At 41.1% G+C, this 25,665-nt stretch overlaps 1 protein-coding gene and 1 long non-coding RNA gene across 16 annotated transcripts in view; one reads left to right on the forward strand and one right to left on the reverse strand.

Moving 5' to 3' along the window:
- LOC134758302 (uncharacterized) overlaps nt 1-24,453 on the forward strand; it is a 47,673-nt gene extending 23,220 nt beyond the window's left edge. The window contains exons 3-6 of one of the 3 annotated variants that reach the window (XR_010133339.1): nt 622-762; nt 20,139-20,328; nt 20,596-20,803; nt 21,828-24,453. This is a non-coding gene — a long non-coding RNA (uncharacterized lncRNA). Of the gene's footprint in view, nt 1-621; nt 763-10,300; nt 11,484-20,138; nt 20,329-20,595; nt 21,285-21,827 lie in introns of those variants that run through there. The other 2 variants (XR_010133341.1, XR_010133340.1) reach the window with 2 other exon arrangements.
- Nucleotides 1-25,665, reverse strand: part of LDB2 (LIM domain binding 2) — a 393,312-nt gene that overhangs the window by 146,638 nt on the left and 221,009 nt on the right. The window lies entirely within an intron of this gene.

Genomic DNA, 25,665 nt, shown 5'->3' on the forward strand with positions numbered 1-25,665 from the left:
GGTTTTACTTAATTCATTAGTGCCCATGAATAAATTCAAATGACTTTGATTTTCCATAAATATTTTCATAAATATTTTCACATGGCCCTCCAGGAAACAAATTCCAGTCAATGTTCCCCTTGCAAGTAAATATCTGGAGAAGAGCTGTGTCTATGTCTGGAGTTAACACAGGAACGGCTAGACTGAGTTGCCTCACTCCCTCAGTTGATTTTCTTGGACCCTGGGGTGATTTTCATCTTTTTTTTAATGTCTAGGCTTATAATAAAATTTGGAAGCTATAGATTTTTACCCCAAATCATGGTATTTACAATAAACATGCAGTCTTTCCTTGGCTAGACTTTCCTAGACTCCTGTACGGTCTTTCCTTCCCATGACTAGGTCTAACTATGACCCTGTCTTCTTTGTTGGAAAAGGGATCAACATATTCCCTTCCAATAGACTTGGTCACTCAATCCTGATTAAAAAATATAAGCAAAATACATGCTTTTAACCAGGTGGGAGGTGGCGTGCCATAGCAAAACAGGTGTCATCAGAACATGTTACTATAGAGAGCTCTTACTTAGGTACTATATCCCAAGAATTCTATAAAACTAGGACTTTCCTTCCATTTCTTTATTTCAGACAGGATTTCACTCTGCTGTCCAGGCTGAGTGCAGTGGCGTGATCATAGTGCACTGTAACCTGGAACCCTTGGACTCAGATGATTCTTCCCCCTCAACCTCCCAAGAAGCTGGGACTACAGAGATGCGCCACCACACCCAGGTAATTTTTTATTTGTAGAGATGAGGTCTCTTTATGTTGCCCAGGCTGGTCTTGAAATCCTGGCCTCAAGTGATCCTCCCACCTTGCCCTCCCAAAGTGTTATGTTTACAGGTGTGAGCTACCATGCCAACCTGTACTTTACTTTTTAAAGTAAAAAAGAGTAATTTATTTTGCATGTTAAGGATACATATGCAAAGCACATGAAACTAAAAAATCTTGATGAAACAAAATACAATCCACTCTTCAGAACTGAAAGGCTACTTAAACATATTGGTTTATTTTGGGACCAAGAAATGGAATGTGAAGTTTGAGTCCAAAGACAATGCTTAGTTGCTGAGTGAGAAGCCCTGGACAATTCTGAATTTATGTTCACCACACTGATAGATATTTAGCTCACCCTGGTCCTAATGGACTTCTGCCACCCCATTTGTGGGGTAAAGGCGGGGCTGTCCTGCACAGAAACAGCTCTGGAAGGAGATGCAAAGATGCTGCCATCATCCCAGCTAGACATCGGGTACCACTTTAGGAGATCAAAAGCCATCTGTCTGTGGGCTTTGGAAAAGAAGAGACCACTTTAATAAAGTCATCTCCAAAATACACCAGGTGTGAAGCCGCAAGCCTCAGTGACTTCCACTTTTTAAGGGAATGTGGCTACTTCACGGCAGTTGATTATATTCAGTCATTCACGCAGCTCCCCCGAGGACACGATTTTTATTTTTAGAGAAGCCTCCATTTGCTGACTGTCGTGAAGGGAACACTCAGGAGGAGCTATTAGCAGTCACTTGTTTCAGTAAACACTGAATATAACATATGCCTCTCAAGTAATGTGTATCCAAACATACAATTTACAAATAATTAACATCATGTTAATTAGTCACATTAATTTATGCCACTTTGTGGAATTATTTCCTCAGAGTGTTTAGGAACGCTGCCAGGAGCTTGAGCCAAACAGTGTGAAAATGTGCTTGAAGTTAACTGTTGTGAGTGGCTGTGAAACACAGCTTGAGCAAGTTGTTGCAGGGGCCCTGCAGCTGATAGAGCCACCGGGTCTTCCAGCTGCCCTGACTGGAGAGAACTAAGTCGCATCAGCTGCTGTCTCACCTTTCCTGACTTGCACCCTCTTTTTCATTTTTTGGCTTCTGCTAATTGTTGCTGAGTGGCCATTCTCCCCACCGCCAGCCCTGCACAAAACAAGCAGGTATACACCAGGGTGGACAGCAGGTGAACTGGGATGAGTTTTACATGTGGCAATATCGAGCTGACAATTGGCATTTGGTGATTTAAAAACAACGATGACAACAATAACAAAGCAACAACTAGGGATCATTTCCTGTAAACGAAGTTCTGAAAAAGTAAAAATGGCAAAAGTAAGGTGTTAATATTGCCAAAGAAAGGGGAGTCCTCAGGAAGGCTTCCTCTGTCTTGAAAACATTGGCATCTGCACAAAGATCAAACCCCACTCTTCTCCAAAGTGTTTAAAGCAGACAACACAGCCGAGTAGTTCAGGAACAGAAAAGAAAGATCTTCAGAGGAAACAGACTTCGTAGACAAGTGCAAATTCAGTGAGGAGAACAAATGAAAGCAAACTATAAAATTAAGTGGAAGTAAGAGTGCCTACCTCGAGGGACTTGGGCTCATTCCAGTGGACAAGAATGGGAGCCAGACAGCTTTGTTCCTTTGCTGGGTGCACCACGATTTAGGAAACAAATCTGAAATATGCCAGGATTGTTCCTTCCCAAATCCACTCACTGTCCTTGAGGAGCCCAGATGTGATTATATCTAAGGTTTCTTTGATTGGGGTAACAAATTTGGTAGGAAGAGATGAAATTCAGAGGCATTTTCTAAACCTCACATTAAAAATTCTGGAGAGCTCTGGACAAGCTGTGGAACTTGGTCGCCACTCTGTTTTAGGCATTCCAAAGGTGTTCATGATTCCAAATTAATCACAGATATCAAGACTCAAACGTCTATAAACAAGTTATATTACCAAGGTCCAAATATTGGTGCAAAGGACTGGCATGAAAATTTAGTGCAGACAAATATTTGAGGGTGAGAACCTTGAACAATATAAGGAAATTATGAACACAGAGGAAACAGTCACCCAGGAACTTCCCTGACACTCTGTATGTTTGTGAAAATAAGGAGATTGGAGTTGATTTTCCCCTCCCTCCAAATCCCTGTTTTGTCTGTTGATTCTTGCAGAAGAGGTCATTGCAAACTGTGCTACCCCATCCGAATCATGGGAAATTTAGAGTAAGGCAGGGGAAAAATGATAAAGAGTGTGGAAGGGAACTGGAGAGGCAACTATGAGATAGTAACACCCAGCATCAGCCCCATCCTTATGGAGTTGAGTAATCCCATAGGAGAAGCAGGTCGGTGCATGAAGAAAAGCAAGATAAAATTTGATATAAATGCCAACAAAGCATGCCAAAAAGGAGTTCTAGAAAATGTGTTGTGGGACTCAAAGGAAGCCCTGGTCCATTCAGGAAGTTAGGAAAATTTAGCCAACCAAAGTTTCTTTCCTGATATCTGTCCCTTGCTATCTTAAGAGATAAATGTAGAACTCTGTTTCCAAGTGGACACATTGATATGTGAAAGAAAAGGGCATTTTTCCCTATAAGAAACCCTTGACTTATTAGTATGAGACTCATGTTAAGTCTATAACTTCCTCAAAAGTCTTGGTTAATAACAATACGTTTTTAAGGGTTACTTTAAAAATTTTATTTAGGCACTATTTGATTCACGTTAACTTCCCTTCAATTTGATTCTCTTTAATATTTATCCAATAATGTTTCAGAATCCCAAAGATGTGAATACATGAAAGCTCTTCCCTAATGTCCACGAAACCATTGAGAATACAAAAGCAGAAAAAAAAATTATCCTAGGGTTTAAGGACGTTTTGAAACTTCAAAGAGATTCGAACGAAATCTGCACCTATTTTGCCCGATCTGAAATTGCACTCGGCAGGAAGAAGCACTTCTCCCCATGCAGAAATCTGAAAATGCATTTGAAAAAATAGATCCATATTTTAATTAAAAGGGGCCATTCTGAGCCCAGCATGGGGAAGCACCGCATTAATATTTGTGACACTAGCCATGGGGGACAGAGAGGCCAAGAGGGTCTTCCATCAGCAGCAGGAGGTCAAGGTTGATCTTTCTTGAAATCCAGATTCTCACAGACATGAAGGGGTCTGTTTATGCTTCAAAGCACTACCCAAGGACAAGGCACGCTGATGGCAGGTCTGGAGACCTGCCAGGGGAGCTGTGGCAGGATCAGAGTTTAATCAGGGGAGTGTTTCTGATGAAGAGAAATGCTCATGGGTGTACATGAGTGCAGCAGTGTGTGTGAGAGACAGCCAGGGATGACCCCACCCATCACAAACACATTAATAACCCAGAATCGTCCGTTACACAAATTTTAAAATGAGTGTCATTTGCTCCACAGACTCCAGAAAGTCTTATGGACTACTGAATATCAATGACATTTATTGGCATTATCTGTTTGATGGAGTGCAACAGTCATCAAACAGCCCCATATTTGGCATTTAACAAAAATGAACATACGGAGCCAGCTTGTGGTAGCCCCTCCTCGATGCCACAAAGTGGACACCAGCTTATGGCCGGTAGCCAGTCTTGGCATGCTCAATACTGCCAGGTTGATAGACATGTGTATTTAAAACATAGCAGGTGAAAAAAGTCACATGTTTGTGCAAGTCAATTTTTCTATGTCAAATAGATTATTTCCTTCTCATAAAGAAAACGTTGGTTGCTCTGCAAGAAAACTTTTTTTTTTTTTTTTTTGAGATGGAGTCTCACTCTGTCGCCCAGGCTGGAGTGCGGTGGTGCAATCTCAGCTCACTGCAAGCTCCACCTCCCGGGTTCATGCCATTCTCCTGCCTCAGCCTCCCAAGTAGCTGGGACTACAGGCGCCTGCCACCACGCCTGGCTAATTTTTTGTATTTTTTAGTAGAGACGGGGTTTTACTGTGTTAGCCAGGATGGTCCCGATCTCCAGACCTCGTGATCCACCCGCCTCGGCCTCCCAAAGTGCTGGGATTACAGGCGTGAGCCACCACACCTGGCCCAAGAAAACATCCTTTAAACATGTAATCTGGTTCCTAAAGGTTGGGTTTCATATTGCCTTAATTTGTTTCTTAACTGAATGCCATAAGCAAGCCCTGATATTTGGGTTCTGAGTACCACAGAGTAGAAAAGCAGGGAGTCAGAAGGAGAGCACAGTATTTAGGAGTCCTGTAGCGCAGCCCCTTCTCTGGCAAATGCAGGACAACTCAGTCTAAGTTGCACTGGAGCTGTGCTGTCCAATACGCCAGCCACCAGCCACACGTGGTCATGAGCACTTGAAATGTGACTAGTGCCACTGAGGAACTGAATTTAAAATTTTAGTTCATTTTAACTCTTGTAAAGTTAAATTTAAAAACGGAAGCAGCTCAAAATACTTTTCCACCAAGCATGACTTTATGGTGTCGGCAAGATGACATTTCCATTTAACTATTTCATTACATAAGATGTTATTGTCATTTGCAGTGAGTGTGTTGAATACACACATGCTTTGTATTATTAGACATAAACACATCATGCCAATGTAAGTTTAGTCCCCGTAAACAGATTGATTCAGCGTGATTTTTTTTTCTTTGTACTATATAACATTGTAATGTGCTTCCTTTAATATATGATGAAAACAGCATAATTTATGAGGATACCTATGTAAATCATAATTGATAATTAAATTAAAATTATTGTTTTAATTATAAATTATTAACTTAAGTTCTAACAAGTAAGTATAGACATGTTTTGAAATTTAATGCTGTTGAAAAACTGAGGTGAGAATCACAAGCCTTTTCTAGAACTGAGAAAATTAAGGTAAAACAGATTAGAGGAAGGAATATCACAAAACTCAGTAGGAATGTCAACTATAATTTCCTGCAGAAGAACACAACAAAGCTGTTTGTTGGGTTGAAACATTTAAAGGTAATGAAGCGGACAATATAAAGAGATATTTTCAGCAAAAACAGTACATTTGAAAAGACATTTCTTCTCAACACTCAACACAAAAAGGTTGTTACTGGGAAATGTGGTTCCTAGAATGTGGTTACTAAAAAATTTAAAATTATACATGCGGTTGGCATTATCTATCTGCTGGATAGTGCCATGATGCCAATCAATACTCAAGCTTCGAATATGTCCAGAATCAGTCCCATCATCATCATTATTACCCTGTGATCATTACCTATCACCTCTCACTTGCTCTGTCACCACCTAATTGGTCGTGATGAACTAAAATTTAAAATTCACCAGTCACCACCTAACTGGTCTCCTGGATTTGATCCTGCCTCCTTGTCATCCATTATCTATGCAGCAGCCAGCGTGATCTTTTAGAAATGGAAATCAGATCTTAGTTTCATCAAACTTGGAAAATACACAAGTCTGCCACAAAGCCTACAAGGCCCTACATTATCTGACCACTGTTGTCATATCTAATCATTTTTTCACTCTCTCCCCACAACTGCCCTGGCTTTCCTTCTGTTTCTTGGACCATATCAAGTTTATTCCCACCTCAGCACCTTCGGATTTGCTGTCCTCTGTGTCTGGAACACCTTTCCCCAGTTCCTTATATATTTGTTGATTAAACGAATGAATGGATGTAGATGAAGGGGTGAATTAGATTAGACATTTGAGTGTCATCCAACATTCATCCATTCATCCATTTATCTCAGTGAACACGCTTTACTTAGTCCCCACTATTTGGGAGTTGAGAAGCCACATATTTTAAAAACCTCTCTACAGAAGATAAGAAAGACATGTTTCTGTGTGTGTTCTCTTCTCCAAAATTTTAAGACGACTAAATTTATCTACAAATAAGTCACTGTCGCAATTTTATGTTACGAGTATATTGAAAACAAAACAAAACAAAAACTAGGGCTCAACTCGATGATGTTGTAAGCATAATATAAAAAGTTAATGATATTAGGAGTTTCAACCTGGATTGGAAACAGAAAGATAGAAATTCCAATTCAATCAATAGGATGGAAGAGGTCAGTATGGCAGATTCCTCTTGGGCAGGGGCTGTATCTTATTAAGTTTTCTATTCTCAGTGCCAAGTCCACAGTAAGAATTCAATAAATTCCTGCTAAATTGAAATCATCGCTTACAATAAGCCCTTAATAAGACTGTGAATTCCTTGAAGGCAGGTCTACACTGGTAGGTCTCTGCATCCTTGAGGCCTCTCTTATACCAGTGTCTCCATAGTAGTTTATGTGCATCGTGGCTAAAACCTTAAGCCTTAAACCTATCAGGAAAGTAACATAAGTAAGTGAAGTAGACCAGATGCAGACATCAGGGAGTGATGGAGTTTGGAGGACTCAGGAGAACACACTCCATCTACAGGGACACAATGTTTCTAGATCTGATTTTTTTTTTCCTAAAGCCTGAAATTTTAGATTTTTATTTGAAAGCTCCTGATTTTTAAACATTGGCAATTAATTTAGAATGTTCAAAAGCACATTTCAGGACAAACAAATATGCAGGCCACATTTGGCCCACAGGGTGGTCCAATTGTGACCTCAGGGTTAAAAAAAGAAAGCAGGAATAAACACTTTTTAAGCATCTACCCATGTAGCCCACACTGTCTAGGTGTTTTCCATGTTCCATGTCCTTGCATTGGCCTAACCTCCCTGAGGGGTGTATCTTTAGCTCCGTTTACAGAGGAGGACAGTAAGGCTCAGAAGGGTTAAGTAGTTTGCCCAAGGTCTCAAAACCTAAGGACTGAAAGTCAAAGCAGGAGATCTTTTTACTATATTGTGCTGTCTTTTAATTACAGATACTAGGCCAAGTCTTAAGCAAGAAATAAACAATCAAACAAATAAGCAAACAAACAAAATTTCTTTACTGAGAGACCCACCAAATGAGCCTGATTTTAAGGTTGGGGTCCTCTTTGAAACACGAGCACCACCTGGGGAATGTTCTCCAAAGACAGACACATTCTTACATATACGAAGGTTCTGCTCCACTTTCCTGGAGTGTATAAAGACCAAGACTGTCCTTAAATATGAAATTGCATGTGTGGAAAAGGCCTGAGATGTACTTGGCAGCTTGATCTTTCTGTATTTGGTTTGCAAAGGCTCATTTTCCAGACATGTGTTTTTGCTTAGAAACACACAGAGGTGGATAAATCCCTGGGTCGGCGTCCCCGGAGCCGCTCCATTAACTTTCTTGGCATGTCCTCACCACTGAAGTCAACATGACTTAAGAGTTTATATAACATTTTATTAGGCTTTAATTCCATACTTTTCCTGAAGTTCAGTGTTCATGCGTTGGGTAGAAAATAAATGTTGCTCCTAACTCAAAGACCAAAGTTTTCTAACTTTTAATTTGTTGTAAATTAACTTATTCAGCTAATTGTGATTTTAAGTAGGCAGGAGGGAGTTTTGAACACTCCTAAAGGAAAAAAAATCTAATATATATGAATTACACACACACACATACATAGTTTATATATATACACACACACATATATGAGTGTATCTATGTATTTTATATATATATATATATATATGTATATATGTAACAAGGTAATCGGCCTTCTGAGAAAAGTGAGTGAACAGATTTCCAAAGTTCAGTAAGACAAAGAAAACAGAATTATTTTACCACAATAGGAGTCATATGACTCTGGAGATCACATTTGACTGGCTTTGTCTTCTGATAAATCTCTCGCTTTGTGATCCTTACAAAGGCTTTTGTAACTGTGGAGCTTTGTGTTCCCCTTAAAGAAAAAGAAGAGTGCTACCAAAACACAATTATTTGAAAATGTACTATTCATACAAAATCTTTAGACCAGTGGATGTCAGCAAGAGACTATTTTGCTCCCCAGGGTACAGTTAGCAATGTCTGGAGACATTTTTGGTTGTCATGACTTGAGGGACTGCTACTGGCATCTCAGGGGTAGACGTATACCACAACACACAGAGAAAGAATGACATAGAGATAACCTAAAGATAAAGAGATAGTGCCTACATTTTTCATCTCAGAGGGAAAAGAAGGTACATATTTCTTCTGGTTCTATGATGCAGAACCCTATTTTGCAGTTAGATATTGGCAGTGTCTCTCACAATTGTAGAGAAGGCACAGAATTTGGGAAGGCTGAACACAAAACTCAAATTTTGTACTGGCCATCAGGTGGCCTTAGGCAAGGTTCACAGGCTCATTGAAACTCAATGTCCATACTTAGAAATAAGGGTAAAGAGGTTGGTGATACCTGCTTATCTGACCTCAGGAGATATTGAGAAAATCAAATCAGTTAATGACTAACAAGGTACATATAGATAACCACAACCACCACTGCCATCATCACCATCCAGGAGAACTGAAAATGTCCATATGGAAGTAGCATGGTTTCCTTTCTCATTCATTCATTTCTTCAGCAAACATTTACTGTGCACCTACTACATGCCAGGCACCTTGCTAGGTGCTGGGATCATAAAGATGAGGTAGACATCAAGACTTTATCTCCTTACTGCATTAATTTCTACTTTTCATCATCTTACTGTTACTGCTGTACAGAACAAGAGGAACAGGTTTGGGGATAAATGACATCAACAATCCCTGGAATCCTTGTTTCAGAGTCTCTTTCATAGTCAGTGACCCCAGTGGAGAAGGACACTATAAGATTAGGGGTATCTGAGTACATATATTGGTCAGTGTTAGGAAAAGGATTGCATAAATCAGTTGGAGTGTGGCCCAGTCTAATTCAGCCTCAGGCCCACCCACTCCTAGAAATACCAGGAATATAGGCATTGTCCTATGCGGACTAATGGGGAATACGTTCACATGAGAGCAAAACTACCAAAGATTTAAATTTAATTCCCTGAGGATTTGTCAATAGACTTTTGATTATAAAGCCAAATTATACCCTGTTCTTTCCAATCATTTTTCCAATACCCCAGAAATAATTACTTTCCCCCACCTCCCTACACTCATCCTGTCCCCTCATAGTACATTGTACAAGATTCATTACTGTGTGCATGGTGTATGTGTCTACAAATGTAGGTATATTTAATATATCTGTCCCCACTGCTAGACAGTGAAATCAAGGAATGAAAAGAAAGAAGCAAACAGTTTTGGCACAAAAAGACAGTCAAGCACTACGTACCAACACATGCCAAGTACTATTACTTTGGCCTATGGCTTTCAACTTCAGAAATACAGCAGAACTTTCTGGGAAACTTTACAGAAGTACAGAGGGCATAGAACTGGTTGAGAAATGGACTGAGAGGGTTAAATCCGATCTCAGCCACTTCCTAGATATGGACCTGGGGGAAGTTACTTAATCCCACCATGCTGCAGTTTCCTCATCTTCAGTGGGGATGATACAATTACCTACTTCCTAGGGCTGTTGTGAGAATTAAATGAGGTAATTTATGCAATACAGAACAGTGTTTGGTACCTACTAAGTGTTTGCTGTGGCTATTAGTATGGCTATAACCATTTTTTTTAACATTGTCCTCTTCATCAATATCATTACAGACATCTTTGGCCCAAGTTCAGATGTGTTCTACCAGTTTCAAGGACTTAGGGCCCAGGCATCAGTATTTTGAATGACTGAATGAATTGAAAATCACATGCAACAGAAGAGATCCAGAGGAAAAAGAGAGTAAAGAAGGAATGAGAGCCAGAAGCATTTAATTAAACCTGAGGAATTTCTTACCAGTAAGAGCAGTCAGACTTTCCAGGAATTAGTGAGAGAGCACATAGAATCTTGTTCCCTGGGAACTTTAATTACTGGGGCAGGTAGCGCTCGCTCTTGGAAGATCTCAGCACGGATTCTAGTCTTGAACCAAAGGAAGTCTTTAATGACCACTTGGTCTCATTCTAGCATTCCAAGTATGTCTTTTCCCTTTCTATAGGGCACAGGTGAAAGAAAAGAGGGCAACTGATTGCCAGAAAACTCAGCATTAATTCTATGCAAATTCTCTTTGTAAATACCTTTCTGTTTACATTTTGCCTTTGAATAGCTTGGTTTCTACCCCACTCATGCCATTCCTCACCACAGTGCCCATTCCTTCAGTCCCTACTCATCAGACCCTGGCCCTTCCTCACATCCTACCTTGCCCTGGGAATTGGTATCTTATTGACTTTTGCTCCAAACCCAACACAGAAGACACTCAGTAATCATTTGTTGAAAGATGAAAATAAACAAAGCTTAGTACAGAAAGTAGCTAAAAAATAAATATTGGACATCAGCTTCTGAAATCCCTGTTCTCCCATTCCTAATTTTTGTAAAGTCCACCCTCCCCCATACAGTGCCTTGCAAAATTAATATTTGGTAAAAATATATCATCCAATCATAACAAACAGTGAGGAAGATTTTAAAGTTAAACTCATATATTGATAGGGTTTGGCTGTGTCCCCACCCAAATCTCACCTTGAATTGTAGCTCCCATAATCCTCATGTGTCATGGGAGGGACCCAGTGGGACGTAAATGAATCGTGAGGCAAGTTTTTTTTTTGGGTGTGTGCTGTTCTCGTGATAGTGAATAAATCTCATGTGATCTGATGTTTCATAAAGGGCAGTTCCCTTGAACATGCTCTCTTGCCTGTTGCCATGTAAGACGCGTCTTTGTTCCTCCTTTGACTTCCACCATGATTGTGAGGCCTCCCAAGCCATGTGGAAATGTGAGTCCATTAAACTTCTTTTTCCTTACAAATTACCCAGTCTCGGGGGCTTCTTCATTGTAATATGAAAATGGACTAATACATATATGTTATATAGTTTTATTTTCCTTGAAAAATAGAATTATTTGGAACATTATAATAACAAATGAATGAGAACACTCCTTCCCCGAAAATCTGCTACTGACTCTTTCAGGATCCTGAAAGAATCATAGAACCACTCCAAGTATTTGTTTCCTGGGGTCAAAGAATAAAGAAAATAAAGCTTTTCTTCTAGGGAGCTCAAAGCACTTCCTCTTGAATACTTCCTTTGGTTCTCACAGCTTTCCTAAAAGCATATGGAATTTTTCTGGGCACCAAGATGCTAAATGGTTCACTCTAAAGTGAATTGGCAGTCAAAATGAAAGTCAGAAGAAGAAAGCCCTACCCTGACTTTTGTGGTGTGCTGGTAAATGTTTAACATTTGGTTCTCTAGAAACAAAAAGAAGCCCTGATTTATAGCACTTACCAATTTCTGTGGTGTAAATTCTCCCACCATGGCTAATTTCAAGCTATTAATTGGGACGTAACTGAGTACAGAGTTGGGAAGAGAGGCTCATAATTGGCGGTCATAAACAATCATGAAAGTTGGCTCCAGCACACCACTGCCTGACTTTTTCAACCCAAGAGTTCATCAGTTTCATAGATGTAAATGGTTGGTGACTCAGCCTCCTCTACATCACCTTTATGACATGTGCAAATATAATTTGGATGGTTTTGTTTCAAAGCACAATGCATGTTTCCGTGAAGCTCCTTGAAGGCAAGATGGTAGGCTGTTTACGTTTGTGTCCTTGGTGTTGACCACAGGGTAGCTAGTAAATAAACAGCTGCTTCTAAGGAAAATATCTATTTGTAATCTAAGATCTTTTAGAATGAAACTTGCCTTGCTAGTTTCTCATTATCATAACTACATAGATAGATTCTAATTTATCCCATTTTGACCTGATACACAGTCTAACCTTCCAAGACTGTCAAGTTGAAGGGAATAAATTCTCAGGCAATTCCAATGAGTAGAATCTGTCTTTTAAGATTGCACAGTTTCCTCTAGTGACAGCTATCACCCTGGAAAAGACAGTCCAAGTAATGACCACACATTAACACAGACTGATATAAGGTATTCACAATTTCCTCCCAGCATACTTGGCAGACAGCTAGAGGGTGGAGGGGCAAAGCAATGTTAAGTTTCAATAAAAGAGAGAGAGAAAAAAAGCGAATTGGAAGAGATGTCTTCTATAGTCTGAAAGTCTGTGTCCCCCAAAATTCATATCCTAACTCCCAAGATGATGGTATTAGGAGGCTGGGTCTTTGGGAGGTGGTTAGGTCATGAAGCTAGAGTCTTCAGGAATAAGACTAGAGCCCTTATTAAAGAAGCTTCACAAAGCTGCATTGCCTCTTCCACCATGTAGAGACACAGAGAGAAGATACTGTCTGAACCAGGAAGCTGGCCCTCACTAGACACCCAATCTGCAGGTGCCTTGATCTTGGACTTCGCAGCCTCCAGAACTATAAGAGATAAAGTTCTGTTGTTTATAAGCCACCCAGTTTACGGTATTTTGTTATAGTAGCCTGAAGGGACTAAGACAACATGGAACACAAAATTTGCTCAGGGCAGGATGGCAGGGGTAGTAGGACACTAGACAGAGTCAGGAACACCAAAATGAAGACGTTAGTGGGAACTAAGACCCCAGTGTTGATCTGAACTGTGTAAGGGTTCTTGATTCTCCATTTAATTAGTTATCATAAGTCTGTTTGTTTTTAAATAAAAAAAGACCATCCAATAGCTTCATTACTTTTGTAAATGTGATTACTAAAAAAACCTCCCTATTTAAGTTTACATTCCTGGGGGACAAGCCTTCCCAGAAGGCATAAAACAATGGATCAATCTGAATTACCTTCCATTCTTTCCCCACCTTTCAGGTGCCTGCATTGTAATGAATGTGGAATAGGTGCACACTTGTACTCTCTGCATGTTTGGGGTGTCGGCTGGATGCCAAGGCTTAGGAACCAGATGCATCAACGTTGGGTCAAGAGAACTGCAAGAGGGAGAGAGCAGATGAACAGAAAACACACAGGAACCTCCAAAGCTCCTATGGAAGGACAAATGTACTTTCTGCATTGGCTAGGCCTAACTAGGGTCTCCACTTTAAATATTTGCCAGGCCCAGATAATACAAAGCCACTCAGCCAAGTATGAACTACCCCATCATTTGCACCTCACCTACCTTAGACTCTGGCAGAGTGAAACAGCAGCTGTATGGGAGAGGAGGAAAAGAAGGTGAGCAGAAAAGAGTAAAAAGAACAGTGCTTTCCTTCCCCACTGCAGCCTCCAGTTTGGATCGGGTCTGAGCCACAGAGGAGGGAAGATCTAACTCCAAAAGATCAAGCTTCATCAGTTCCCCAGAAGTAGATATTCTCTTTTTTTTCTTTTTCTTTTTTTTTTTTTTTTGAGACAGAGTCTCACTCTGTCACCCGGGCTGGAGTGCAGTTGTGTGATCTTGGCTCATTGCAACCTCTGCCTCTCAGGTTCAAATGATTCTCCTGCCTCAGCCTCCTGAGTAATTGGGACTGCAGGTGTGTCCCACCATGCCCAACTAAGTTTTTGTATTTTTAGGAGAGACGGGGTTTCACCATGTTGGCCAGGATGGTCTCCATCTCCTGACCTCGTGATCTGCCTGCCTCGGCCTCCCAAAGTGCTGGGATTACAGGCGTGAGCCACCGCGCCCGGCCCAGAACTAGATATTCTAGTTACTAAATTGAGACCTTGTTGGTAACTTAAAGTGGCGGAATCCTACCTGAGCATGAGCAGAAAAGTTATGGCTAGCATTCTCCAGGACAGGGGGAAGAAAAATAGTTATAACAGGTTTCAATAGTAGCCCCTAAAAGATATGTCCATTTGGAACGTGTAAATGTGACCTTAAATGGAAAAAAAAGGGGTGTCTGCAGATGTAATTTAGAATCAACATGAGATCATCCCGGACTGGGGCAGGCCCTAAATCTAATGACAAGTCCTTATAGGTGAAGAGAAGGGAAAACACATAAAGACACAGGGAAGGAGGCCATGTGAAGGAGGCAGAGACTGAAGTGATGCAGCTACAAGCCCCAGAATGTTGAAGATTGCCTACAATACAAGAAGCCAGGATGGGGGCCTGGAACAATCTCCCTCAGAGCCCTCAGAAAGAAACAACCAACGCTGCCGACACCTTGATTTTAGTCTTCTGGCCTGCAGAATTGTGAGAGAGTACATTTCTGCAGTTTTAAGCAGCCTGGATTGTGGTACTTTGTTATAGCTGCGACATGAAACAGAAACTACCCCATAGAAACCTAAAGAGATGATGGAAAGCACAATAGGGCTGTGTTTTATCAAAATCCACAGGACAAGCTCTCACTGCTGTGCAGGTTACAGGTGTTTTTATTTTCCTTTCTCTGGCTCACACGGGAGCAATAATCAAGAGTTGAAGCCTCACCAAGCTAGCTGTTGTCCCAGAGTGCTGCCCAAGGCAGAATCAGAAGGCAAAAAAAGGGCTACGCTGAGAAGAAAGGGAGCCTCGTGAGCCTGCAGCTGTCCTCCAAACTGCAGCCTCACAACGGTAGTGACTCTTCCTTCATGCTCCATTTTCTGCCTCTAGAAGGAACCAGGCTGCTGCTGCATGTGGAATAAACATGAGCTTCCTGCCATCTAAACCAGTTACTTCTTTGCTGGTTCTTCGAGCGTTGCTTCATGTTAAAGAGAACCAGGGTTCCACCAGGCTTCTATTGCATGGATGTCCATAGAAGCTTGGGTTTTATGCTGTTTGTGGCTTCACCCCAGTTACCTGCTGCGAGGTAACAGTTTTGTGGAGACAGGCCCTTGGAAAGAAAATTCACAATATTTTGCAGAATCTAAAAAATGAAGAGAATTGTGGTATTTGAATGACAACAAATTGGACGTGTGCCAGTCCAAAAGCGACAGTGCAGTTTTTCCCCCTTGACTAGATTTGGACAGAACAGGCAACAGTTGTTTTCTGACAGTGCTTCACTGTATTTTTTTTAAATGGAGGAAAACAAAGAAAAAGACCTTATTCCCTCCACATTGGTTGGCTCAAGGAATTCCCTTTTGAACAGGGTGGGGGAATGGAAAGGTGAGGGTATGCAGAGGTTGATTAGTTAACCTCCTGAACACTGTGTCTGTCTGCTGGATTAAGTTCATCACTGCAGAGCACCTGGGACTGTCAAGGGCCACCTGAGCCTTATATATTTATTTAAGAGGATAAAGGAATGCACAGAGAGTGTGTGTGATTTGCCAAATGACACACAGAGACAGGGAGAAGACTGCTCTTCCATCTCTAGGACTGGCACTGCTGACTGTTCTCAAAAGATCTTGAACTAGTATCTTCCAGAACCAAGGAAAGGTATTGTCATCACACCACGGGGTCTCTCAATGTTTCCCAAGCTTCAGACAGTGAGAAGGGGAAGGAAGTTAGCGTGTGCAGAGTCCTTGACGTGCACGGAGCCCTGGGTGACATTGTTTACCTGGAATGTTCTACACCATCCTCTTGACAAGCCCATGGGCAATGTGCCATTATCATTTTCATTTTAGGGCTGAGGAAACTGAGATCTAGAGGTAGGACAATTTGGCTAGTTTCTAGCAGACCTGGGATCTCCTGATTCTCCATTTGATGCTCCTGCTACACCTGTTGTTTCCACCCACTGCAAAACAGGAGAAGGCAGGAGTCAAAGAAAAACGCAAAAAATTAGGCAGAGCTCCAAACTCCAAATGCATGCAACTCACAGAATCTCAATTTCGCTCATCTGCAAGGCTGACTCATGGATGGCAATAGGTTTACTCACGGGGAGCAACTGCATAGACAGACAGGTTGAGAAGGATTCAGAGGCACGCTCAGGCCTGGAGAAAAGGATTGCTGGGATCAATTAGCAACTTCTGCCTGAATAGGGTTGAGGGACCAGATGTGCCTGCACCTCACACAGCTGTCCCTGGACTGGCCTCAGGCTTGGCATGCTCTGTGCACTTGTATGTTATGGAAGGCCATGGCATGGCATGTGTGGCCAATCACCTTCCCTCTCACTCTGGTCCTCTGCTCACCTTCCACGATCACCACAACCTCTCATCACAGACAAGAATATCCTATATAACAGAATTCTTTAAATACAGGGTGGGATCCAATAGAGTTCATGAATCCAAATTACTAGGTCAAGACCAACATCTTTAAAAAAATGAAATGCACAATTTAAAATAGAGTAGAATAGAAAGTTAAAATGCATTTCATATGATAAAAGGATAGTTTCATAAATTTTTAATCAGATATACGATAAATATATATATATATATATACGCATGTACTGGGTCACCTGTAAAATATGTTTATTACTGTGGGTCATGGTCAAAATGGCTTGAAAAACACTTTGGCAAAGTGTTGGTTCCAGGAGAACCCAGACCCCTGGATGGACACAATCACTGCTCTGAAATTGCCTGTTCCCCTCCTGGTTGAGGAGCTCAGCCTAAAGAAACTCCTGATTTGGCTGGAGTTCTGCCCTCTGGCGTGACATAGCACAAAGTGAATCCCTCTCCGTGATAGCTCTCAGTCTCTTCAAATCCTGCTGTCTCCCAAGCTAAGCCTCTTCCCTTCTTTTACATTTCTCTCCTCTGTGCAGGGACATTTCTAGACCACCAAGTTTCTGTTCACATGCCATGAAGGCCACTACACTTTGGTTTTCTAACATCCCTCCAGCATTTTTTTTAAATGAAATACTTTCACAAATAAGAAGCATAAAAGCTATATTATCCTAAGCCCTTACTACATGCCAGGCACTGTACTAATTACATTGCATGTTCTATGACTCCAGATTCTTTAGAGCAAGTGATAACAGCATAAATCAAAACAGCCTCAGCAGAGATGTATTTTCTCATGCAACTGAAAACGCGAGAGATTTAGGTGCAGTTAGATGCAAAGGGAGTCATTACAGCTCTGTCTTCTTTGTTCCCTGTCTCACCTCTGCCTTAGTTCATTTTGACCTCCTCTAAGGGTGACTCCCCCAGTGCTTAAGACCTACATTCTGGCTCCCCATTTGGAGCGGAAAAAGAGCTTCTCTTTTCCAATAGCTCCTGCTACAGTGTGGATATGGTTCCCACTCGTCTGGCTTGGGTCACATGCTCATCTCTATACTAGGAAATGGGGTCAATCCCCCTGAGCTTCACAGACTGAGCATAAGCTTAGGTGGTGCTCAGAGGAAAACTAAGAGCGGGGAGCTGTTACCAGAAAGTGGAGAATGAATATTGAGCAACTAAAGCAAGAATCATCTACCAGGGACCTCACAATATTGTAAGCAAGATATTATTCTTAGATGTGGAACTGAAGGTCAGAATGATTATGTAATTTGACCATGACCTCATAGTCAAGAGGTGATAGAAGTGGGACTCCAGCCCAGAATTCCCAGTTCTTGTTCCTTGCCCTATACTGTGCTGTTCTGCCTGCACTAGCCTCCTGGCTGCTCATTGGTTTGGGCTATGAGCTATCAGTTCCCTTCATCTCAGCTCCACAGAGACAGGTACAGCTGCCTCTGGAGAAGCCAAGCCACATGGCTGATTCAGTCCACTAAAATCTGGACCCTGATTTTTAATCAAGTTTTTCCAGCCTATACCCTTGTTGATTATTTTCTAAAAGATAAATGGAGGGAGTCTACCTTTATCCTTTTATACTTAAAAAGCATCTCATATACGTTGACAAATATAGTAATATATTTTGACCTTTACATGGATCCACAGAGGAAGGTTAAGAATTGTCTCTATTTTATGGAAAACACATGTGAGTCAGAAAGGTGAAGTTACTTAAGTAATTTGTCTAAGGTCACACACTAATTAGTGACAGAGCCAGAATTCTAATCCAGCTAGTCACACAATTTCTAATACTTAAAACCTGAGCTTGTCCTGTTCCATGGAGAGCTTAATGAACCTTCACTTTCCTCATTCACATTTCATCCAGCCCTCTTTCCCAAATTTTTGTCACTGCCAGTGTAATCCCTCTGCCTGTGTCTTGATCTAAATCAGAGATCAGCAAACTCGTTGGAGGTCCATCTCATTGGACTGGTCCCTTGCCTGGTTTTACAAATAAAATTTTATTGGAACATAGCCATGCACATTTATTGAGAAATAATCCATGGCTGCTTTCGTGCTACAATGCTAGAGTTGGGTAATTTTGAGAGAAATCTAAGGGTCTTCAAACCTAAAATATTTTCTGTCTGGTCCTTCATAGAAAAGTTTGCCAACCTCTGATCTAAATCATTGATGAAGAGCTGAACCAAACGTAGAGATCTACTCTGCTGCCCAACACTCGAAACCTTTGTCAAGTGGCCAGTGATCAGCACTCCTTGTAGTCAGTCCTCATGTAGAACCAGTATGCAAGGACAGTCTACTGGTACAAGCCAATCTAAGTAGGTCGCTTAGATATTTGGTACCTACCTTTGGTAGATATAGGTACCAAATATCTATCACTTTCTTCTGCTTCTGAAGATGTCTCTTTCCTCCTTTCTATGAATGTCCTATTTCAGAGGCTGAGTGCTGCGTTTATTCACAAACAAATATTAAGTCCCCACCATTGGGGTCATTGCTGGGCACTAGGCAACGCTTCTCAAGGATGATGCCCTAACACTTTGGCCACAAAGTGATCTGTGAAGCATCTACAGTCAACACACTAATAGCAATAGTTAAGTTCCAAAGTTTAGAACTAGTTATTAAATAAATAAAAACAGAGTCAATTCAAGTTCACAATAAAACATGACATAATGCATAGAAACAGTTAAGGACCACAGGGTTAAACCAAATCTGCCTCAGTTTATTCTGCCTGCATGGCCTTGGGCAAATTACTTAACTATCCTATGCTTTAATATCCTCATCTATAAAATGGAGATAATAATAGTACTTGCCTGAAAAAGGTTTTGTGGTGGTTGAATTAGTTAAAATATATGTCGCTCATAAGAGAAGGCTTGACATGTAATAAGGGGTATGTGAATTAGCTATTGTTATTTATTAAGTGTTTACAATATGCAGTTGTATGCTAAGAGCCTTGCATGGATTATCTTGAACCTGTAACCCTGCCACTGTCACCTGATTTATGATCTGCTTCTACATGAGAAAGAAGGAATTAGTTACAGCTGGTGTGTGGGGAACTGTAGAACCCACAGCCTGTCTTATCTGTGCCATATTCAGAAATAGATGTTTAACTGGATGATATTATTACTCAAGTGCTTGGAAGAAAATTCTTTTTAAAATAGCACATACAAAAACAAACAAACAAAAAAAAAAACAAGTGCTTAGAGCTTAAACCCAATTTGTTTAACTCCCTCTTAAAATTTGGAAGTGGGGGGGGGTATTAAAATCTAGGTATACCCTTGAGAGTACTTCAACCATGTGAGCATCATTCGTCAAGTGTATCCTGGAAGAATAATCCTTGCAAATCTCTATTCTGGGGTACTTAGAATCACATTTCCCTTTCAGTCCGTTATGAGTTTCTTCATGTGTAAAATGCTAGTCTCCCAGGATTTTGTTGTGAGGGGGAAATAAGATACTCCATGTAAAAAACTTTCATGCAGCCTCTAGCTCCTGATGTGCAGGCTACTGTCACCCCCCAGAAACCTCAGCTCACCTGCCTTTGTCCCTCCAGGTCCCTACTGTCTTAGCAGTCAGAGCCCAAGCCTGGTCCAGTCCAGCAGCTCAGCCAATTCCCCAGAGAGTGAAACAAACCAACAATTAGAATCCTGGGCTTAGAATGTGCAAATGAATGAGCCTCTGATGCCAACATTGATGGGAACTTGGACATAGAACTCAGACCGTTCGGAGTCAGAAGGGGCCAGGTAGGTGGATCATGGAGTCCCTTACTCTGGGCTGGGTCCATGCCATTGCAAAGTCTGCAATAGCTTGGGGGTCCTGACAAAGCCAAACAATGCCACCACATCTCATTAACCACCCACCGAGAGCCCCTCCACAAGCAGCTGGGTGACTGGGACTGTAATGAAATTACACTGTCCAGGCAAAAGAAGTAATAGTTGCTTTCCACACAGAATGAAAGTGGGCAGCTGAATTGGCTTCATTTTAATGATTCACCAATTTATTTATCTCAGCAGGAAAAATGCTGCCTGGAGTCCACTGGGATGCAATTTCCAGAGCTGCCTCCTGGCTCCCTGGAGAGGTGCATGGAGAAGATTTAGACTCCAGTGACAGAACACACCTGGTAATAACAACAGCAACCATGACCCTTTACTGAGCACTTACCAGGTGCCTTAAAGATGTTTCCTCATTCATTACTTGGAGCAACACCCTGTGAGGGAGGTATGACTGTCATCCCCATTTTCATTGCTGAGAAAACCAAGTCTCAGAAATACTAACCAACTCACTGAAGGTCACACAGTGTGTGAGTGGCAGAAATCTATTAGAAGCCAATTCAGCTTGGATTCAGAGCCTGCAAGTCTAACCCCTAACTCTACTGATTCCCAGGATGCAGATGTCTCCAATACCCACATTCTCTTATGCCTAGGTTGCAGGAAGGGAACAGATGGGAAAAAAGCTGGAGAGGAGCTGCTGAAAGTTCATTGGCACCATCTGAGCCAAGGATGGGTTCAGGAAACCAAGCCCTAGCTCAACCCTTGCCCAGAGAGGCAAGAGTTAAATGGGAACTGAGCCCTTACTTTCTTGTGTTCTAGTTTCTTTTTTAAACTATACTACTGGGAAAGACTACAAGACTTTCTTGCTCCTTATTAAAAACAGAAAATCTGTTTAGGCAGCAGCTACAGCACAAAGGCAGATAGATATATTATGGGCAAAAAAGAGCCAAACTACAGGCAGGCCAACATCAATGGAAACAGGGCCTGCGGATCTCTAATTAAACACGTTGCCTCTCTCAGGTCAGGAAAATCACAAACAATAGCAATCCTCTTTCCCTGCAGTAACACTGAGAGAATGTTTTCTTCAAGGGAAGAGAAGAACTGCTTGCGTGCCTGCCTGCCTGCCTTCTTTCTTTCCTTCCTTCCTTCCTTCCTTCCTTTCCTCCCTCCCTCTCTTTCTTCCTTCCTTCCTTTCCTTTCTTCCTTCTTTTTTCCTTCCCCCTCTCCTTATCTTTTTTCTCTTCTGTCTCGCTTCTCTCCCTCCTTCTCTCTTTTTCCTTTCTCCCTCCCTCCATCCTTTCCTTCTTTCCCTTCCTTTCTTTCTTCTTTCTCTCTCGTTCCTTCTCTCTTTCTTCCCCTCTTACTCCCTCCATCCTTCTTTTCTTTCACCAGCTCACTGAAGATTATGGTTTGTGACCAATGGGATTGTATTTCTGAAACAGAGTAGTAATTATTGTGCTTTTTCTTTTCAGGGAAAGGGGCATGAATCCACTTCACAAGAGATATCTCTGCTAAAAATCTAGGAATAGGAAGTTGTTTATATTGATCTGACTGCAACATCAGCCAGACATCTTACCTTCGAGGGTTTCCAGGTCTCCAGATTATCAATATGCACACACTAAACTGAGACTATGTTCAAAACACTGTGGAACTGAATCCCTAACTGTTGACTAAATGAATAATTATTAGAAGTAGTAGAACTCCAAAGTCAAGGTTACTCCTGCTGCTTCAGTGTTTGATCTTGGAGGTGGGATTGTGTGTCACTTTTAAAATGGGTCACAATGGGGAAAAGGCTTAGGTCTTCTCACAGTGCTTCATATAGGCCCTCTGTCTAAGAACACATTTTCGCTAGCTCTGAAAATTGTTCCATCAGATTTGAGGAACTGTCAAATTTTGGAACAGGGCTTAAAGTTAGGAGAGCACCCTTCTCCATGCTATTATAATAAGTGTCTTCTGGCATTTCTTTTGCCTCCCAGGGAACAATTGGCAATGTTTAGAGACATTTTTGGTTGCCACAATTGATGGGGTGCTACTGGCATATAGTACGTAGAGGCCAGGGATGCTGCTAAACATCCTACAAGGCACAGGACAGCACCTACCCCAACAAAAAACTATCCAGTCCAGAATGCTACATGCCAGGGTTGGGAAAGCATGGGCTACCCTGCTCTGAGATGCTTGTTGAAAAGGTGGGGATATAAATATCAAAATGAGAACATTTCTCCCTCTTTTACATTTCTTCTCCACTATCAAAAGACCCATTAAATTCTGTGGGATATCTGTGCCCAGAGCACTGAGAGAGCCCATGGGGAAATTTAAGCAAAGATCAATAATAATCATAATGGGAACAACTCACATTTGTATATCGCCTTAGTGTTTACCAAGTGCTCTCTTATACGTTAACGCAACTGAAGCTGTGCTGGGGAAGGAAGTTGGAAAGATTTCCCTGAGAATATTTCCCATTTTACGCGTTTCCAGAATTAACGCCTTAAAACAAATTAGAAATAGATTAAATGAGGTACCTTTGGTCAAACAGAAAAGCAATTACATGATAGGAAATTATAATAATCCATCACAGGCATCTGGTTCCGAATCCCAGAGCTGGTTGCAGTTTCCTCTGGCATCTGCCGCTGAATGCACAACTGCAGAAAGACAGTGCTCTTTGTCTCTGAGATGCAAAGATAAGAGCAGTTGCCCTGGAGGCGGTGTTAGAAGCAGGGACCCCAGCTCTCTCAGTGATAATTCAGGAGCACCCAGCATTCATTGAGTGTCCACGTATTGGGCTCTATGTGGCCTATAGTGTGGATGCCTCCATGCTTATTATAAGTTCATTTCTGAGCATCATAGTTTTGAAAGGTGAGGATTATTAATTACTTGCGTGTGATGGCTAAGGAAACAGAGAAGTTATACAGCTTCCTCAGAGAAGACAGCTAAGGACAACTGGTAAGCCAGGATTCAAACACTGGTCCGTCTGCTCCCCAATTTATGCATTTTCTATTACATCAGTTGGGATCTATGAATACATGGTGCCTGGCACCCAGAAGGCACTGAGTAAACCTGTTAATGTCATTTTTAGAGAAAAAATTAAAGAAAGAAAAATCTACCGACAGCACACACACACACACACACACACACACATACACACACACACACACACACCCCTCTCTTCTTCGGTGAATTTCCCACCAATGTTAAGGGAGTATACTTGGCTTCTGTTCTTATTCAAAACTATTATACCAAAATAGCTGTTTTATTATCTAGGAACCTGAAAGCGAATTCCCTATTTGCTCATGTTTACATACATGGAAGCTCTGTGAACACTGGGATATTCAAATTTTTACCTCATGTATGCAAATCTAAATATTTTCACTGCACCTTCACAGTATCTTAAATGCAATCATTTATTTTTAAAAAACTTTTATTTTGAGATAATGGTAGGTTTAAATGTGGCTGCAAGAAATGGTGCAGAAGGGTCTCAAACACCTTCCACTCAGCTTTCCCCAATGGCAACATCTTTCATGACTATAGTACAAGACGACAACCAAGGAATTGCCATTGGCATCCATCACACCTGACTTAATTCAGATTTCACCAGTTTTCTGCCCACTCGTTTGAGTATGTGTTTAATTCTATGCAATTTTATCACATGCGCACTTATTTTATTTTATGGCATGATATGTCCTCATGTGACTTCAATATAAATCAAAATACAAAACAGTAATAAAATGCATCTCTAATGTAGACACAGTACTTCAATTGATTCATTGAGGGTCATCTCTATGCCAGCCACTTTTATTTAAAAAAAGAAAGAAAGAAACAGAAAGAATACACAGCCCCTGCTGTCATAGAACTTCTAATCTCATGGGAAAGGCAGGGATATAGATAATTATAGGACCAAAATGGGTACAAAATGAAAAAAAAAAACCCTTAATTAGTTGCAAAAATAATCAAGATAAATAAAATTATATATTTTGGTGCTTATTATGTTGGCCTTGATCCCAAAGTCACTCGTACCTTTAACACTATCTATGTCTTAATATATTAATAGCACTCATGTAACATGTTTAACATTTTAAAATATTAGCTTTAATGATCTATCAATATGCTGTCTGTGTATCTTTTCCCATTGTAACAATTCAATTCAGTGTGTTGAAACATAAAAATAAATCAACTTCAGTGTTGATTCATTCATGCATAGATTTCCCCATTTCTTTATTATAAGATTACATGGAATTCCATTAAATGACATATATCTGTTTGTGCTTGATTAAACAAAAGTACTTGTCAGAGGAAGAGGGAATATTTGGCATATTGGCAGGTGCCCTTTAAGCTTTTATGAGTAATAATAACAGTATTTTATACCCACATGAAGGCCTCTACTGGGAGAAGCCAGAGAAAAAATGTTTTGTAACTGGCTAATGTCATGTCTGAACACCTGACACGCTTAATTTCCCACCGCAGGGCGTGGAGGAGAGGTTGTGTGTGTGTGTGCGTTTGTGTGTTAAACCACTTCACATACAGCTGAATCTAAATGAATTTCTTCTTTGTTGCTACATCTAGCCCACTTTGTCCTGGAGTATGTTTCTAACTTAGTGTTCAGGAACCATGTGAAAATTCTGGAAGATGTTGATGGAAAAAGAATAAGACAGCAAAGTATTCTGTCTCTGTGTCTATTCCAGCTCCATTATTGCTAGAAAGTGGAAAGCTAATCCAATGCAGCTGTGACTGTGAAGGCTCTGAGGTATCTTAAGGGGAAGCCCCTTCGCCAAGATCACGGCACACCCTGGGGACCTGGCCTGGATTAAGGCATCCATTATTGAGTTCCCACTCTGTGCAAGGCACAATGTCAAGTGCTGCGGGGAATTACACAGAAGAGGAAAAAAATCTATCAACCAGTAAGCAATATTCACCACTGACTACAAACAGGGCAATGTACTAACTTCTGACAATACAAACAGCTCTATGAAATCATCTCTACCTTTGAGAAAAGTATAGTCCAAATGAGAACTCAGGAATGAGACACATTTCAAGGGTGATATAAGAATGGGACACTTGCTTTCAGAAACAAAACAAACCAAAACATATGGTATAAGCTATAAATACTGTAGGAATACCAAAAAGAAAGGAGGAAAATGAGATCCAAGTCAAGGAAGAGTTCTTGGACAAGGCAGAGTGTGAGTTTAGGCATTGAAGATGAGTAAGATTTGCATGCATGGGAGAGTAGGGCAAAGGGCAGAGGTGGGAACAGTCAGGTGCCAGATGGTGAGGCCAGAACAGAGACCCTGCTTTTTGGTATTTGAGTCAAACAAGTTG

The sequence above is a fragment of the Gorilla gorilla genome, chromosome 3, assembly GCF_029281585.2.
Source record: "Gorilla gorilla gorilla isolate KB3781 chromosome 3, NHGRI_mGorGor1-v2.1_pri, whole genome shotgun sequence".
Lineage (NCBI taxonomy): Eukaryota > Metazoa > Chordata > Mammalia > Primates > Hominidae > Gorilla > Gorilla gorilla.